Below are 20,077 nucleotides of genomic sequence, written 5' to 3'. Positions count from 1 at the left end.
CCCAGAAATACATTTGTAAGAAAGGATAAAGATCCTTTTTTTATTTTCCACATAAAAGATTTAAGGAAGGAATTTAAGCTCGAACCTACCTACCCTACACCTTTGCGCAAATGATTATATTATGATAGCAAAGCTCACATACAGATTTGGCAATGACATTAGCAATACGTTTGGCAGTTAGTATTCTATAAATTCTATCCTGTCGAGATGCCCCGTGATTATTAGGTTTGTATAACCGCGTAGGCAAAACGAATACCGTGTATATTTCTTTGTAGATCAGTGGTCGGCATTTCATAGCAAAATTTTGCAAACTAACTGCACACGTACGCTTACGCTCTATCGTTCAGTCGTTGTCGAGCCAGCAACGAATTAACATCACGCAACACTATAGCGCAAAACCAAATATGCCCTGCAAGAAATATTTTATGATTCTAAATGCCTTTGGTGCCATGCAATGCCTTTTATGTTCCAAGTCTTTTAAAGATAATAGGGAATATATCCTTAAACGACATTTTGTTAATTTTCATTATACTATTAATTATTTAGATTAGATGCTTAATTTTAATTCCAATTTCTCACTGGGCTACTTTTTTTTCGTGCTAACCAACACAGTGACAGATCCTCTTATGCCGACCACTAATATACATATATGTATATTTATATTTGCGCGCTCAGAAAAGAGCGAGAAAAGAAAATTAACAATGTGCATGTCAATATCCTCTGGACTTACGGGGTAGCAAGCATATGCCTCAATGTATTAATATTTATTTGAATGTTTGTTTGTATAAGTTAGCACAGGTAACCAAACATCCGGCAAAAATATCACTTGCACCGAATTCGCTGACGGCGCGTCTGCAACTTTACACGTTAATAATGGTCATTATGCTGATCGAACACTTTTAGCCTTGCGCGTGACAACAACAAAATAAACGCAAGACAGCAAAGAATTGGGTAAACAGTTGCTAGTGTAAGCAACTAAGAAGTCACGCGGCCAATAACTTGCAGCAACTAAAGTTAGGGCAAAGTAGTGTAGGTATTTAGACGCTAACGTCGCTCTTATGTAGTCAGTTATTTCAACTCTTCCGCTGAGACCGGCTGCCCTTGGGATTGCCAAGGGAAATAAAATTTTCTAAAAGCAAATTCTAAAGGAATTGTATTACTGGCGCCCAACGTGTGGCCAAACAAAAAAACCTTATAAAAGGACACGCGAGTTTGGCCGTGGGTTCGGACCCCACCTCCTTACTAGTTTAAATAAAACCATCAGTGCCACCATAGAAGTGCCACCAAATATTATTAACAAAAAATTTTTAAATAAAACTATCAGCGCCACCATAGAAGTGCCACCAAATATTATTTTAAAACCATCGGTGCCATCATAGAAGTGCCGCCAAACATTATGAACAAAAAATTTTAAATAAAACCATCAGTGCCACCATAGAAGTGCCACCAAATAATATGAGCTACAAATTTTAAACCATGAGTGCCACCATAGAAGTGCCACCAAATATTATTTTAAAACCATCAGTGCCATCATAGAAGTGCCACCAAATATTATGAGCTAAAAATTTTAAATAAAACCATCAGTGCCACCAAAGAAGTGCCACAATAAATAAACCGCCAAGCATTGCGAGAAAATTGTTTAAGTGAAATCATCACTGCCACCATAAAGGTACTACAGTAAAAAACTACCAAAAAATTTTGTTTGGCGAAACCTGTAGATAAGAACGTTAAGCACCACAATAAAATCATCAATAAATCATCAAGCCACGCAGAAGCGTTACTTTCGAGGGTCAATAATCAAGCATCAATCATCCACTGAAGACCGAAAGCAACTTAACATGAGAATATTTATGTATGTAGAAAGTTCAGCAGCTACTATTCTGAAAATTCCATTCGAGAGTAATATAGTATTCGAATCAGATAATTTGATAAATCTTCCACTGAAGACCGAAAGCAACTTAACATGGGAATATTTATGTAAGTAGAAACTTCAGCAGCTACTATTCTGAGAATTCCATTCGAGAGTAATATAGTATTCGAATCAGATAATTTGATAAATTGTTAAAATAAATACAATTACAAATACAAAATCAGAGATTTTTTTTAAATTCTAAACGATGGACTCCCAAACCCTCTAGATCCTTCTTAATACCGCAATCTGTACGGCAACGGAACATTCAAGGCAGGAATTCCAGACCCGCATAGATGAGTGGACAAACAGGCTAGCCAGAATTGAAACTCCAACCTAGGTCGTCCAATATGAACCAGTCACAATCCAACCAAACGTAGTGTGTGACGAATCTTTGGATCTGATAAAAACCATGCCAGAATTCAAGGGCGACCCTACCCGCTATGTATCTTGGAGGCAAGCCGCTCACACTGCCTATAAGGTTTTTGAAAATTTCCAGGGTAGCTCTTGGCACTACCAAGCCGTGGGCATCATCAGGAATAAGGTGGTAGGCGCAGCAGATGGTGTTCTGTCGTCCTTCAACACCATTTTAAATTTTCATGCAATTATTTCACGGCTAGACTTCGCCTACGCCGATAAGAGGCCTATCCATTTGATAGAGCAGGAACTCTCCACTTTGAGGCAGGGTAAACTTTCAGTGATAAGATTCTACGATGAGGTTGAAAGGAAACTGACCCTAATAATAAACAAAACCATTATGACCCATGGTGGAAATGCCACCCTAATAGAATCACTCAATAATAAGTATCGCGAAGACGCTCTTCGTGTTTTTATTTTAGGACTCAATCGTTCTTTGTGCGACATATTGTTTTCCTCCAGGCCTAGCGATCTCCCCTCTGCATTAGCTTTAGCACAAGAGCTTGAATCAAAGCAAGCTAGGTCAATGTTTGCCCAGTCCTTTAACAGGCAAACAATTCAGGCTCCCAACCAATTTTCATATTTACCACAAAACCGAACGATTCGGCCTGACCAACATCGACAAACTCAGGCACAAAGGGTGAATGTAGATCCATCGCTCTCAAGGTTCAGACAAAATGGACCCAACCAATAAACAGGAATGACGAGAGGGTCCATCAAGGAGCCTATCCAAGGGCTCCTCGTCCGGGTATTGGCAACCCCAGTGGCTTGTCCAACAGAAACACCACTCAAACCTTCGGAAAACAGGTACCAGATTTTTTGAGTAGGGAAAGGCCACTCTCAAACGGATGAGTATATATAAGTATATATACATATACGTATGATAAAAATAGTTATCTATATTAAAATATATACACTTGTATGAATGTAGCCAGTAAAGAAGAAGATGTATGTATGTAGATGAGCACTAATTCCGGTATTGCACTTGCTCTTAACGGATGAGTATATACATTATATGTATATACGTAAGATGAATATTTAAGTATATTAAAGCATATACATACATATATATTGAATTAGTGCAAATATGTAAATATGTAAATTTTGATTTGGTTTTCTTGACCTTTTCTCTTTTTTTCTATGTAGGTATATATATATATATATATAATTTTTTTTGTTTTTGCCTTTACTTTAGCTTACTTATTTAACCCTCATCGAGACCCTCGGGTCTGGCCAGGCATTTTGTTTTTAAATGTTATTTAAATATATTTAGAGTGTAGCAAACGACTTGCGCTTCCAGGTAGCTTCCTAGAATTTTATTGTCCATAGAATTCAGAAAAAAAATTCAAGGATATCGTATCGACAAGGACAAAAAAGGATATTATAATATTACGCCTTAGTGCACCAATGGTGCTTGGCAAGACTCCATATATTTTGTATGAAAATATATGAACTTTGGTATGTGTCTATCACTTCGCACGGTTGATTTATCTGTTTTTATGTTCGTTACATGTCAAAATTGGTTTGTATGTTTATCTAGGTCAAATACTTTAGCCACTAGAGCGTTTTAAAGGTTAAGAAAAATGTAATTTTTCTCAAAATGTTACATTTTTTGTGAACGCTATTGCCACGCCCCTGGTATGGATAGAAGGGAGGTTGAGGACTTTCATGAAAGCCCCAGGTGTGAACTAACTCGCAAAGTGGTTTTGCTCCCCCCCGATCCCATAACCCCCCCCTCCAACTGCAGTGAAACAAAAGGGTGGACATGGTGAAAACCCATTTTCGCCTATTGCCACGCCCCGGTGGAGCCTTAGGGGAATTATACATTTCCTGAAAGCTCTTTAAATTACCTAACCGATGCAATTTACTTGACCCACCTAGGTCAAATACTTTAGCCGCTAGAGCGTTTTAAAAGGTTAAGAAAAATTTTATTTTTCTCAAAATGTTACATTTTTTGTGAACGCTATTGCCACGCCAAGCGTGAACAAGGCAGTCAATTTGATTTCAACCAAATCGAGAGGTAAGAAATTTCAAAAATGGATCTATATTGTACATATATGAGCGTAAATACAACACGTATTTCCATACAAATGTATGTAAACACCACTTGGCCTAGCCAAGCACTATTGGTCTCGACTAAGTGTATCAGACCCTTGGTCTGGACCAGGGTTAAGGCAATCATGCAAGTGCAAGTAAAATACTTGAATTTTTGGTTTTTTTTTATTTGTTTGGGGATATTTTGTGTTTTGATACACGAAGGTAAGCAGTAAATGGCAATTAAAAATATTTATATATTTCGATATACACATACGGTATATAAATAAATAAATGTATTGTCGGTTATACCAAACTGTTTTCTTTGCAGTATTTCCGTTTTTACCAAAAGTTACTTATAACTGTTTGACAACCGGTATTTTTGTTTTTTGCAAAATCAATAAAATAAAGTGAAAATAACTTGATGAGTTACTCTATGCAAGTTAAATCAATTTGTCACAAAATTTTCATCGCAATAATATACATATATGCAGAAATTGAGAAATGAAAAATTAAATACTAAAAGGAATCGATACGACTCACTTTGATATCCGTCATGGGATTTTGGGGATTAGGGTTAGCCAATGTGCGGGTCGGTAGGTTTGTGTCCCTGTAATCCTGCCCTGGAATGGTTCGCTGGGTTCCTTGTGCTTGCTGGCTTGTTGTTATTTTTGATTTTATTCCACGCCCAATATATGTATTAATATGTAATTAATTACATATATGGCTTTTTGATGCGCGCCGGTTTTCTTTTGATTATATATATATATACTATATACATATTATTTATATTTCTCCCCGATTTGTTTTGTTTGTTATAACTGCTAATTTTTGGCACCGCACTGTTAATTATATATGTAATACGAATGATTTCTATATGTATGTATGTATATATTTTGGCTGTTTTTTTTTTTTGCACTAAACTTCGCTGAAGGGTTTGCGCCAACACGCAGTTATGACTTTTTTTTATTGATTTTCTGTACTTGTGGTATATTGCATGCACTTTACCTTTTTTTTCTTCACTTACAAATATATCATATATGTATATATATGTATATTTTTTTTTCTCCACTATGCTCTTTTTCAATTTTCGAGCATTTTAATTATGTGTTTTCTGTTTCACTGCACTTGTATGCTTTCCACTTGCGCACTTTTTCGTTATTTATACAATTATTTTGTTTTTTCTTTTTGTCACCATTTTTTTCTTTAATATTTCACCTTCTCTTTTTTTATATTTTTAGTTAAACTAGTTAGTTAGTTTTCCACAATAGTGCCATTCAGAATGGCTCGAAGGACCATAGTTACTTTATCACTTACTCACGTATGTAGATAGATAATTTATCACTTACACCTTAGCACCCACTCCGGAAAAAAGCTTTTTTTTGTTATAGAAAAATGATTGCCTTTTAATTCGTTAAGGTATTTATATACACAAGTTTTACTAATTCGTTCACAATGTCTTAAGTAAAATGTTAAAGGAAAAATCTCCCTTTTTTATAACATTTTCCATTGTGGCCAGATCGAACGAAATAATAATATTTGGGCATTTAAATTAAAATGCCCAATTGCACTTTCCACACCACCCAGGAAGTAGGCAAAACGGCGCGTTACCGAAGTTACCGAAGTTCTCAGACGGTTTCACTAAGTTGCATTTCACTATTTGAATTAGATACATGAAGATGAATTCGTCCGAAGGAATTTCATCTCCTAAATATTGTAAAGGCAGGGAGCATGTGTGCAATTTGAAAATTTTTAAAAGAAAATAGCCGCAAATAAAAAAATAATTGGTTGTGTTGCTTTCTTAATCATCTACGACCCGAATAATTTTTAAAATTTCTTCAATCTCATTCAAAAACTCTAACTGTTCAGGGGAATCTACAAACACTTTTTTAGTGGTACAACAGCCCCAACGAAACTGCTATATAAAATATCAAAGAATTTATTAAAAAACGAAACGAATTCCGCGGTATTAATAAAGCTCCTACTATTCGAGCTTAAGGCTCCCGAGCTATATGGGGACAACATACCAGAAGTAATACGGTCGACTCAATACTTGAGACGCGAATTTAACCTTCATTTTTTGGAAGGTATTTGGATAAATATGAGCATCGGTTAATTTATGCGCACACCGATAACTCGAGTTAAAGTCGGTTTCATAAAAGTGAACAATATCCGACCAAATTACGCAACAATTAAAAAAAAATGCTTTTTTTTATAATTTTGTAAACAGTTACGACTACGTTTTATCAAAAGGGGGCTATCGTAAAAAAATATATTTCCTTGCCATTAACATTAAAAAAAAAGGCCGTGACGCTGAAACACCTAACGAATTAGCGAAATTCTGAAAGTTGGTGCCCTGGTCGCAAACAAAATGGCAAGGAATTAGTCCTATATTTTGCAGTTGGGTAATGGCTTCAGGAATGTATTTCTTGAGGACATTCCCTTTGCAGGAAACTTTTACGAAAAAATAAGACAATAGATGGGACCAAGGCTCTCAACCTATACCTTGCACCATTATGATCATTGCAGTTGTTGCTAATCTTGAAGTTAAAGTAATCGTTTTAAAAAAATGTTCATATTCTAAATTGCGTCGACAATTTGCTGAACTTAACAAAATATGTTGTAATAATTATATAAAGAAAGTAAAAAATAATATTATACGTAATCCAAAATTGTTCTATAGTTTCGTCTACTCCAAACACAAGATTTCTAATTTTCCGTCCGCTATGAATTATAAGTCTAGAATGTCTACAAAATCTCTAAAAAATGTTCCGCATCAGCACAAGTTATGTCCGATTTCTGTCATAATGCACCTACCATTTCCGCAGCAGACGTCTTATAACAGTTAAATAAGTTAGAACAATCATATAATTATGGCCCAGATGTGGTTCCCTCATGCTTTCTTAAAAAAATGTGCCAAATATATGTATATACCAACCCCTAACAAAACTATTGTTGTCAACATTACCTAAACTTTTTGAAGCAATTACAATAGACGACATAACCTTCCGGATCACCCCACTAATTTCTTGTTCTCAGCACGGTTTTCGTAAAGGGAAATCTACCATAACTAATTTGCTTCAATTTGTATCACATATATCAACGGGCTTTAGAGAGAATAAGAATACTGATGTTATATACACACATTTCAGTAAAGCTTTTGATAAAGTAAACCATTCAATTCTTTTCAATAAACTTGATCTTCTTGGTATTCAACCAATCAGGGGTGTTGTCCAGGACAGAATTGCTTAGCTGTCAGAATTGCAAACCAATTCTAATTTAAAATGGTGTCACAGAATCTGATTGGATTTTCGTCTTTTCGAACATATGTAAAACCAATATTTGAATCAACTGTTTACTTATATGACAAATATTGTGAATGCAATTTGAATAAAATTTGAAATGAGTTCGGCAATATTAGCTTTCCTTTTATTAGAGAAAGAATGAAATGAAAAAAATAAACGTAAGATATTAAGAGATCATAGTAACCCACTTGATGCTCCAGAAGAATCGTAAGTATAATTTATCTTGTATTTACTTGTGTGTTACTTTACCCGCTTACTTTACAGATTCATATCACATTATCGGCTGAATAAAGACACATTTATTATGGTGTTAAATATAATAGAACCACATTTGCAGCCTTCGACCATTCCACCGATAATTCAATTGGCAGCAACACTGCGTTTTTTAGCTGAAGGAGCTTACCGTGATTTTTGTATCAGTTTGACAAGAAGCACGGTGTCGCAGATTTTAACAAAAGTGATGTGCCTCTTAGAGAATTACATTTTCGGTCAGTGGGTAAAACTTTCTATGGATGAAAGCGAAAAATTGATTTCAAGAAATCACTTTTTTGGAAAGTACAAAATACCCGTAATAGTCGGTTGTATAGATGGAACACATATAAAAATAATAAAACCACCTGATAATGAGCATTTATATTTTAACAGAAAGGGATATTTCAGCATAAATGCGATGATAGTAAGTATAAACAATAAATTAATATTCAAACATATTTATAAACCTACTTATATAAATTAACGAGACGGAGGTTTATTTATTAATTAATTTTATTAGGTCGGCACTATGTGCCTATTTTATTATCTTAAAATTATTTATGTTTTTTTAGCGGCCTTATGCGCCTGTTGAGTCTACTTACTTAAAAAGGCTAACTACACTTAACTTTAAAGTTTATAATCTAACCTATGCTTGAGCCGGCCTACGTGACCAAAGATACTTGGTCAGCAAAAAGGGTTTGCGCGTGTAGCGCTCACCTGCAGCTATTTGGTTTTGGGGGAGAAGATATGGTTGCGCGTGTTTCGCTCACTTAAGAATTTAGCGGATGCGCGTTTAGCGCAGTTACACTTTTGGTTGTAATAGGACTCCAAAGTATGCAAACGGTTTGTATGTTTCTAGCATATAATGTGGGAATGGAATTTATGTAGTAGTTCATAAAATATTGTGTTAACTCCTCCCTCCGAAATATCAATCGTCCCCGCTTGATTAATTAAAAAAATGGGATGTCGTTAAGACTTCTATGCTGCGTCCTTTTAATTACTGGCATTTGAAATGATTCCGGTTTGCTAATAATTATTTCAGGCTTTACGCGCTTTTTGCATCTGAAAATTGCAATTATGGTAAGTACTAGGGCTAATAGCCCAAAATGACTGAATAAACTGGATTTCACTAAAAGATTCGGAGAACTTATTTTTTTAATGTTTTTTATATTAAGCTCTTTCATAAGTTTTAAGGATAGAACTTCCTCGAACTCTGAATTTGAGTTTGAATGTTGGATTAAAGCAGGCAGTGGTCTCAAGCTATGTTGTTCTAAAGTTGTAAAATTCATGTTATTTATTCTTATAGCTTCATTAAAGATTCTTATCAAATATGATCCGCTTAATTTTCTAGTATTATTATTTGTAGTAATATTTCCTTCGAAATTATTTAAAAGTATTAATCCATTATTTATTTCTACAATATTTTTAACATATTCCGTATTTGTTACAGTGCACTTATATGGTTTATTCCTTATTAAATTTTTTATACAATTTTCGTTTTCCAAATTAACAATTTGGGTTTGTTTGCAAATTTTTATTTCATTTATTATTTTACAATCTTTTTCTATACCATAATATTCTTCATTACATTTCAGTATTTTTTCAAAATTTATCTTTAAAATAGTTTCGCTTTTACTTAAAGGCTTAATTATCATAGATTTGCAAATTTCTTTACCGGTTTTCGGTATTTTTATCATATAAATTAGTTAGTTTTGTTTTGAGCAATTGCAAAATTCAGAGATTCTTCTAACGAACCAAATTGCAGATTCTCTTCGATAAAAATTTTATTTATTCTATGAGCTTCTTGATTGTTAATAATAACTGAGTTAATAATGTTCGCTTTAGTTAAATGAATTGCTCTTTTAATATTTTCTAACTCATCTTTGATTATGTCAATTTTAAATTTATATTTAAGTATTAGGGCGGTTTAAAATCCGTTACTACTTCCTAGAGACTTTATTATTGAGTTGCTAATTTCTGTTGTATTGTTTATTCTTTCTAAAATGTTTTTGTTGATTATTAATTGTTGGTTGTTATTCTCGATTACTTCTTTAAATTTGCTGTTGATGGCTATTAAATCGTCATGGTCGGGGTTGCCAGCTATCCATTTCCAGGCTGATCCTATGTAGTCTAGTGATCTTTTATTTTTGTATTTAGGTAAAATGTTATTAATTGTTATGTTGATGTTACTGATTTCGTCTGTTATAAATGGGTAAAGAGGGTTGTTAGCTGGAATGTTTCGTATGAAGTTTCTGTTCAGTTCCCGTAATATTGTAGAGTATTATGTTATGTTTGTCATGTGGATAATCCGGTAGGTTCCTGTTTGAATTTTGCCAATTCCTTCCTCCATCATAACGATTTCTGACTGAGTGTAATCTAACACCTCAACCGAACCATCGCTTAAAATAAAGTTCAGGAAAAAGAGAGAACTAAAAATAATAAAAATGTTCTGAGTTAGTTTCGTATGCGGTCCTTGTGAACTATTTTCCCTGATTCTGTTAATATTGTGGAGTTCCTATTTTCTTTTACAATTTCTTCTTTGTATCGTTTGCAAAGTTTGGTACCTAGTCTTTTATTTTGTCTAACGAAAACTTTCTGTCCTGGCCTGTAGTCTATAGTGTCCTTCTTATTTCTATTATGGTATTGTAGGTCCCGTTCTTGAGCTTTTGTATAGTGGTGCAGTGAAAATTTGTATGTTAAATTCATTTTCTAGCATGAATTTTTTTGGTTGTGAACTAAATGTCTTTTCGTTGTCAAAAGCCATGCATTTGGGTACTCCGAAGTAAAATATTATGTCTCTTAATGGTTTTTTTATGTTTTCGATACTTTTCCCGTCTATATTTTTTATTACACCTAATTTTGAAAATTTGTCAATAGAAGTAAGTACTTTATGCTTGCCTGTCGAAAAAATGTCTATATGAATGGTATGTCCTGCGTACTCTGGTAGAGGTGTAGCGCCGAGTTTTGGATTGTTTGGATGTCGGTCATATTGGTTCTCTTTACATATTCTGCACAACTCATTTAGTGCAATCTGGTGGAAACCACTTTTGAGGTCAATGGTGGAAAAAAATTTATTTTTCCCTAGGTTGGACAGAATGGTGGTAATATCCGGAATGGGATATTTATCTGGGATGGTTTCTTCGTTTAACTTACGATAATCAATTACCATCCGATATTTTCTCTGTCCCGAATCATCCTGTTTCTTTGGTACTACCCATACAGGGGAATTGTATAGGATATGGGTAAGTTTTTGAGTAAATGGGCCTTTCATTTCTTGTTCTAACTTCTGCTTTGTTATTAGTGACGAAAGTCAATTTCTTGTCGGGTTCGGCGAATAGGGTTGGACATGAACTTATAAGTTGCTTTAGTTTTTCATTATCTTCAGGATTCAAGTGATTAGTCCGTAGGGTTGTATGTGTAATTGAGTTTATTGGAAGCTGTTGGATGGGATATTTGTATTTGTTAAGTAGAGTGAAATAATTTTCGTTTGTAAAAATTACTGCATTTAAATCTTTCAAGGTGTCGTTACCTATAATTGCATCAAAAGTTTTTAGGCTTGGAATGATATGAGATTTAATTTGTCCTATTTCATTTTTGAAGATATCGATATTTGCGTGATGACTTATTTTGACGGGTCCTCCAACTGAATCTGCATAAAAGGGTTGATTTGGAATAGGATTTCGTATGTAAGTCGGGTTAATATAATTCTTGTTCGAACCTGTATCTAACAATAATTTCAATTCGTTACCATTCCTCATCCTGTAAGAAAAATATGGCAGCGAAGAAGGCTTTAATCTAAAAAATTAATGTTATCGGTAGCATAGTCTGTTTGTTCGTTTTCAGAATGTGCCGCTTCTTGTTCGTAGCTAAGGTATTGCGGGTCTTCGTAGTAATATCCCTCAACATTTTCAATAGTCTCGTTTGAGTTGGATGCTGCAGTAGGATCCACAGCTTCTGTATTATAGAGTCGTTGAATTTTATTGGGCTGTTGTAAAGTTAGCGAGGGTGGGCGTTTATGAAATGATTGGGATTGTCCATTGTTTGAATTTCGTTGCCCCGGATTATGAAGTCCTTGGGGTTGTGGCCTATTCTGATAATTAACCTGTTTGGTTTGTATGGACTTGTCAACGTCCATTGGGACTGGTGGTTTGAGTGGTAGTTGTGGTCTGTAACCCTGTTGAGAATTTCCGTAAGGCGTATTGTACGATGTGGCGTATCGATTTGCTTGTGGTGTGCCGTATTGTCGATATTGTGGAGTCGGATTTGAAACGGGTTGTAGTACGACATTCCGTCCATATTGTAGGGGAAGGTTTAGACAATACCTTTGTGGAGGTCTAGGGAAAGATTCTTGCCCAAAATTGGCAAGCTCTGGGTAAAACGATCGTCCTTGCGTCTTTGCGGGGTATGTTCGTTGTTGGGAGTGGTTTGTCTGGTTTTGATTACTTATCATACGGGAAATGTTGTTGGCATGGCTTGTCCGATAGTTCATATTGTCCAATTTAAGGCACATGTGAAGGGCTTGTGGCAAGCTGGTTGGTTCCCTCACACTGAGTAAACTTGGCAGTTGCCCATTGAGACCACTAACGAAGGTGTCTAGTGCCTTTTCTCTATTGGTATTAGCCATAGCAGACATGGCTTCCTCTCCTAGCTCTAGACAATCAATCTTATCTAGGATGAGAGAGAGACACCTGTAGACCTCGTGGTAGAATTCCTCTACTGTTCTACCCTGTTGGACAAGAGTTGTCATTTGGTACTCTAATTTACTGACGTCTCTTTTATCCGAGTAATGAAGCATTAGGCACTTCTTGATCTTACTCCAATTCAATGGAGTCCGATATGACTCGAGTGCCGCGCCGGCTTCGCCTGTAATTTTGTGTCTGATTGTGTGAAGAATTGAATAATACTTTGGCGAATCCTTGTTTTGACCATGCATCAACAGTATCCTATCTACGGATTTCCTCCACGAGCTAAACTCTCCTGGTCTTCCAGAAAATTCCCTCAAAGACTTCACTACATCTGGTATTCGGTCCAATGACTCGGTATGCCTACTGAAGTCCACTCTATGTTCCTCTTCTTCTACTACTCTAGGGTGTAGTGGGCGGTAACTGTCTCTGTTATTAAGTTTGAAAGCTCTCTTCTCTGGCTAGCAGTAAAAACAGAGGGTAAGGAGGAGGTACCTGAACTGTTATAATTTCCCTTCTTCTTGCGCCATTTTGTTAACTTGTTTATGATTATTTAAATTAATTTTTTTTTTTTTTTCAGTGTTAACTTTTCTTTTGTTATAACAATAATTATTTCCTTTCACATAACCATACTTACTAATAATTTTAATATCAAACTTACATAAATATCATTTGCATTTTCCTGTGTTGATAGTGTTTCCTCCTTTGTGTGATTAATTTAGATTTCTCCTCTTGTAGTGGTATTTGTTGTATTGGTTCTATTTGATGAATTAATTTAAATCTTTCCTCTTGTAGTTGTATTTGTTGTATTTGATGAATTAGTTTAAATCTTTCCTCTAGTAGTTGTATTTGTTGTATTGGTTGTATTTAATGAATTAAATTAAATCTTTCCTCTTGTAGTTGTATTTGTTGTATTTGATGAATTAGTTTAAATCTTTCCTCTAGTAGTTGTATTTGTTGTATTGGTTGTATTTGATGAATTAATTTAAATCTTTCCTCTTGTAGTTGTATTTGTTGTATTGGTTGTATTTGATGAATTAACTTAAATCTTTCCTCTAGTAGTTGTATTTGTTATATTGGTTGTATTTGATGAATTAATTTAAATCTTTCCTCTTGTTTAATTTTACACTTGTTTAATTTATTCTAAATTTCCCCGTCACGCACTTTCCGTTCGATGTATTTGTATTTAGCTTATGCTTTTCGTTTTCGAAGGGTACTAAGTGGCCGGGTACGAAATGTTATTTAGGTTTCGTCCGCGAGTATTAAAAATATTATTATTTTTTTCTTCACGGTCCCTGCTCGGGCGCCAATTAACGAGACGGAGGTTTATTTATTAATTAATTTTATTAGGTCGGCACTATGTGCCTATTTTATTATCTTAAAATTATTTATGTTTTTTTAGCGGCACTATGTGCCTGTCGAGTCTAGTAACTTAAAAAGACTAACTACACTTAACTTTAAAGTTTATAATCTAACCTATGCTTGAGCCGGCCTACGTGACCAAAGATGCTTGGTCAGCGAAAGCGTGTAGCGCTCACCTGCAGCTATTTGGTTTTGGGGGAGAAGACATGGTTGCGCGTGTTTCGCTCACTTAAGAATTTAGCGGATGCGCGTTTAGCGCAGTTGCACTTTTGGTTGTAATAGGACTCCAAAGTATGCAAACGGTTTGTATGTTTCTAGCATATAATGTGGGAATGGAATTTATGTAGTAGTTCATAAAATATTGTGTTAACTTATATATGTATGTATTTAATTTTTCAAAGAATTTGTGAGATTTGTGAGAACGAGAATACGTGCGGTTGATGCGTGGTATCCCGGTTCAATTCATTGTGCTTTCATCTGGGGTATGAGTCACGCTAAACAATATTTCCGTACACAGTACTCGTATGAGAGTGGGCAGCGTTCCGTCATTATATTATCGCCCTGAAAAAGTGGTTAAAATTGTAAACGTCTGTTGTGCCTTACACAACATCTGCTGACGTTATAACATTGAATATAATCAGGAAGTAGTAATTCTTGCAAGTGACACTGACAATGACAATTTTTTCCAATCTGATAATGGTTCACTGCAGAGCGAAGGCCGGAGAATAAGAGAGGCAAATACTTTGTAACTCAATGGATTTATTTCTTATCTTTAAATATAAGTCTTCATAACTAAACTAAAATCAGTCTTATAAATTCAGGTACTTTAAGTATATTTCACAACCAGGATCTTTAATTAAATAATATACTTAATAATTAAGCTTTTTTTGTTTTTTATATTTTGTTGCTCTGGCGATGAGGAAGACAAATCTACATTCACCCCTGCAATTGTTATATTTAAATTCTCATTGACGGGGTTGGGTGCCAAGAGAAACGCCTGGTATGCCTTCTATAGTTTGAGAAATGCCACAAAGACGCACAATAGTTTCTTCGTGTGGAGCGAGCTGATATTAAGAAAATGGACCACCTCCTGTTGCCCGACTCTCAATTTTGTTGTGAGCTAATTTTCTTTTGATTTCGGTCTTCCACTCAGTTATAACCTATAGAAATAAGTTTGTTTTAATTGCAGTTTAATTTTCACTGAAATTTACTTACCTTTTTCCACCCGTTCACATCTTTGTGTGGAGGACCTGCAGCATTAAGGGATTCAGTTAATTCCTGCCATAACGAATCTGTTGTCGGTTTATTGCGTTTCGTATATCCTCTTAAGATATCTGGATTTTTTTCCATAAATTCAATAATGATCGTATTTTGCGTTCTGTTCTTATGTTTTCCCCTACAAAAATAAAGTTAATTACTTCGTAACAATAAAATAAATAAATTTCTTAACTTACATTTTGTCAACCGTCTAACAACACAACAATATAAACTGAGTATTCAAATCTGTTGGCGATTATCTTATTGTTTTATTTCTGATAGCAAAACCGACAAAATTGGTTTCGATGACACCCAAAACTGATACAAATTCTGTTTCGAACATCAAACCAATAATATCTAAATTCATGACACCTGCTATTTTTTTGATCGGTTTCAATTCTGATTCTGACAACTATCAGATTCCACAACACCCCTGAATATTTCTAAAATGGGTTGCTTCTTATCTTAGTAATAGAATTCAATAAGTCATATCTAGCGATACCATCTTGATATTTATTAATGACATTTCATCTGTTGTTAAGTATTCAAGAGTTTTATTATATGCTGATGATGTAAAACTTTTTAAAACATATACATACTTTAAACAGCGAAAGATGTCAGTTGCAAACAGACTTAAACAACCTAGTTTCTTGGTGTGTTAGAAATGACATGCCATTGCACCTGAAAAAATGTAAAACGATGTGCTTTTCACGTAGATCTGTAGATCCTACTTCATACGCAAGCAAGTATGCAGTTTTGTTGATCTGGGAGTAACTATAGACCCCACTCAATTTTAATCTTCCACGGTTTTTAGAGCTAAAGACGCTCTTAGTTTAGAATTTAGAGATCCGCTTACCACAAAAATTATTTTTACTTCTTTGGTGAGGCCTAAATGAGAGTATGCTTCTGTGGTTTGGAACCCTAGTTACCAAGTCCATTCGGATAAGTTAGAGTCCGTTCAAAAACAATTGATACTTTTTGCCTTAAATCATTTGCATTGGTATTCCAATTTAAATCTTCCCCCTTACAATAACCGTTTAAAACTTATAAATCTCTCGACACTCGCTAGTCGTAGGGAGATGCTTGGTATAATATTTCTTGTAAAACTCATGAATGGGCCAGTCTGTAGCCCATCTCTCTTATCTGATATTAATTTTATCGTTCCCGCTTTTGAGTTAAACGAACTATTCCGCCGTATATGTCATGATTTCAATTCTCATTCCAGCACATTTGATCTAACAGACTCACTCTTTACCATTAAAAAAATTATTTTATCTACTCTTAACAAGTAGCATTTAATAATAATAATCTTACTTTAATCTAATTCTTAATTTTGGATGTTGAAATTTATGTTTCTGTACCTGAGCAGCTTAAGATCGCAACTCCTAAAACTCTCTTGCCTTTTATGACTCGGCTAATTCCGCTCTTTCGCGGATTGCGCCCCTCGCGTCGGTTGGGATGGAGGAGGGTAATCGTTGGGTATTATTATTATTTTCATCTAACTTTTTTTTCAAAACCCTATTTAAGTCCCTCAATTTCTTCTTCTTCTTTGTACATACCTGCCTTGTTTCATCGGAAACACCTAAACGGTTGAGCCAACATTTACGCCTATTCAAAAGAAAAAAAATTATATAAAAACATAAAATAACTACATACATAAACAAGTTCAAAAATACCAAACATATAAACTTATCAATTCAAATGAATCAGTGTATTCGTTACATTTAAATATTTAAAAAATTCAATTTCAAAATATCAAAATTTATTTATTTTATTTATAATAATTCATATAACAAAAAGAGTTTTATTATATAAAAACATAAACGCAGCACTGGCTACGAGGCCTTCAGCCGATATCGAAATTTATCGGAACTTTTTCTTACACTTTTTTATTCAGCTTAATTGAGTTTAATTATTTAAATAATACATACAATTAAATATTATTTAAAAATTGCTATCAATTTCTCATTGAAAATACTTAAATGAACTGTGTTAACGTTATATTTATATATTTAAGAAATTTAATTTCAAATATCGAAATGTATCTTTAATTCTTTTCCTGTTTATTAAAAAAAGTTTTAACACCGGATTTTATTATTTCTTATTTGGTCACTTTTTGCACTTCGTTTGGAAATCTAAAAACCGCACTTCCCTCATTGCAGCCCACAATGCATTTTTTCCATATCGGTGTTTTCGGCATTTTTGGTGTAAATTAAAATGTGTTTTATATATAATTATGGTCGCAAATTACTTTAAGGCTACTTACATTTATATTTGCTGATTTATCCTTTTATTTTCAGTGATATATTAAAAAATTTCAAAATTTCACTACCTACTTCACTTTTCACTTAACACTTTTTGCTGATTCTTTTTTCTTCGAAGAAACGATGTCCGCTACGAATTCCTCCATTCTAATATTATTTTGGCGAGATTTCAATCCGGTCGTCTCTTTTCTACCAATTGCGAAATGTCAAAACCTACCCAATCCAGTCAACCGTCAAAGTTCGGTAGGTGAGCAGCTCTCACATTTCTAGTGACAGGAGAGTTGGGCATCTCTTCATCTCTGGAAAAAATATTGACAAGTAATGACTTAACATAAAACAATAATAATAAGCTAGATATAATAAAATTTCTCAAATAGTTCTGGCTACCCTACTTGCAAAAAAGAGAATAGTTCAATCGCTTTTATTAAATAGCAGACATCTCTAATACTAGTATTTCCCAAACCGAAACCTTATACTATGTTCCCACCAAAAATTGAAACTGATTAGATTACATTTAATTTTTTCACTTATCTAGCCGTTTTCACTGCCGTTGGACAGATGATAAAATTCAAGAATTCACATCGCTTAATCTATATATATAAAATTAAGTGGCAAAACTTCCTGTTCGCATACTCCTCCTAGACCGCTTGCCCGATTTCAATGAAATTTTCAGGGGCGATTGGGGTCTGCTTGGAGGGTGCACATAAGAAATTTAATGTGTGTATCATTGCACGGTTTGCAAAAAAAAAAAAAAATGATACATCCCGCCTATACAAATTCTCATGAAATAAAGTTTTGCCGCAAGATTGGCAGTCCTGTCAAATGCCTTTTACCAGAGAACGTATTGACAATGAGACGAAGCCGCGAATTATAAAGTGGAATTTCTAAGTGCTTTGGAGAGGCTTTGTATGACACCGCATCATTTGCGTCTCAAAGTTGGATCTGTCGTTATTATGTTTCGCAATATGTTTGTGATGCACCTATCAAATACATGGGGCAGAATGCTTGATTCTACGGATTTTTTTTGAGTTCTAACGATTTGCCATTTCAGTTCAAACGTATTCAGTTTCCAGGGAAAATTGTGTTTGAAATGACAATCGACCGGACACAAGGGTAGTCGCATAGTGTGTGGCATAAATTTGGAAATGCTATAATTTTCACACGGCCAGATATACGTGGCGTGCTCACGAGTTGGAAAACCATCTTTTCTGTACACCGGAACAGAAACAAAAAATTGTTGTTTATCAAGCTGCGTTACATTGAAAAACAAATGTAGAAAAATCTCAAATAAATGATAATCGACACAATATGAATTTTTGTCTTTTCAATTCAAAAGACATAATTTCGCGCAGGACAACGTCTGCGGGGTCGGCTAGTATTTATTAAAAGAAAACATCGTTATATAGTATTTTGTTACAAATGCAAAATACAAATAATGGACGAATTTTTTTTATTTTGGAAATCGATTTTCAGATGAATTCAGATTAATTGCGTTTAATTAATTTTTTTTTTTACATTTTTTCTCTTTGTAGTGTCTAAATCAGCTGCGATAATGTAATAGGTTTCCAAGGCTCATAGGTAAATGGCGCAATTCAGAGTGCACCAAGAGATTTAGAGTGCATCAGTTTCAAATCACTTCGATGAATTGGTTTTCGAGTTAACAACAGTGCGACGCCGCGGCGTCGGTCGTTTCTTCGTTTCGCTACATGGCACCAATTGGATATTCCACGCGATGCCAGGTCCTTCTCCACCTTGTTCTTCCAACGGAGTGGAGGTCTTCTTCTGCTTCCCCTCGCGGATACTGCGTCGACAACAGAGCTAGAGTGTTTTCGTCCATTCGAACAACATGACCTGGCCAGCGTAGCCGCTGTCTTTTAATTCGCTGAACTATGTCATCTTATAAAGCTCATCGTTCCATCGAATGCGATATTCGCCGTGGCCAACGCCCAAAGGACTATACATTTATCGCAGAAATTTTCTCTCGAAAACTCGCAACTCATTAGTTATTGTTATCCTCCATGTCTCTGCACCATATAGCAGGACGGGAATAATGAATGACTTTACTTCCCAATTGCCTACTCAGGCTGGTTCCTAAATAGACGAAATTATATACAACTTCGCAGTTATGACTGTCAGCAGTAGTCGCAATTGCGACGACTGTTTATTTGATGACAGGAGATATTTCGTCCTGCCCTCGAACGTCTCGAAAAGATCCTTCCCGATCCTGATGGAGCTTTTGTTATTGTTCAACTTCAGTCCACATAGCCGTACTAGTTTTGCGGGGATTCAGATATCGCGGCATAAAGACAGCTCCTTTTCGTGCTGTCAAAGGCAGCTTTGAAATCAACTATAAGGTGGTGTGGGTCGATTCTCTTTTCATGGGATTTTTCCAAGATTTGGCGCATGGTAAATATCTTGTTGGTTGTTGATTTGGCAGGTCTTAAGCCACACTGATAATGTCCAATCAGTTTGTTGACGGTGGGCTTTAATCTTTCACACAATACGCTCGATATATAGAGGATCACACTTAAATTTCAATCGTTGAGCATGCTTTCGTCCGACCATGTTTTACAAAGAAGCTTATGTATGCTCCTT

At 34.9% G+C, this 20,077-nt stretch overlaps 1 pseudogene; it reads right to left on the bottom strand.

Annotated features, from left to right (window-relative positions):
* Positions 1 to 14,926: 14,926 nt before the first annotated feature.
* LOC120781778 lies at positions 14,927 to 15,311 on the bottom strand (annotated as a pseudogene).
* Positions 15,312 to 20,077: the final 4,766 nt, after the last annotated feature.

The sequence above is a fragment of the Bactrocera tryoni genome, unplaced genomic scaffold, assembly GCF_016617805.1.
Source record: "Bactrocera tryoni isolate S06 unplaced genomic scaffold, CSIRO_BtryS06_freeze2 scaffold_7, whole genome shotgun sequence".
NCBI classification, from domain to species: domain Eukaryota; kingdom Metazoa; phylum Arthropoda; class Insecta; order Diptera; family Tephritidae; genus Bactrocera; species Bactrocera tryoni.
This window is presented reverse-complemented; position numbering and strand designations above follow the sequence as displayed.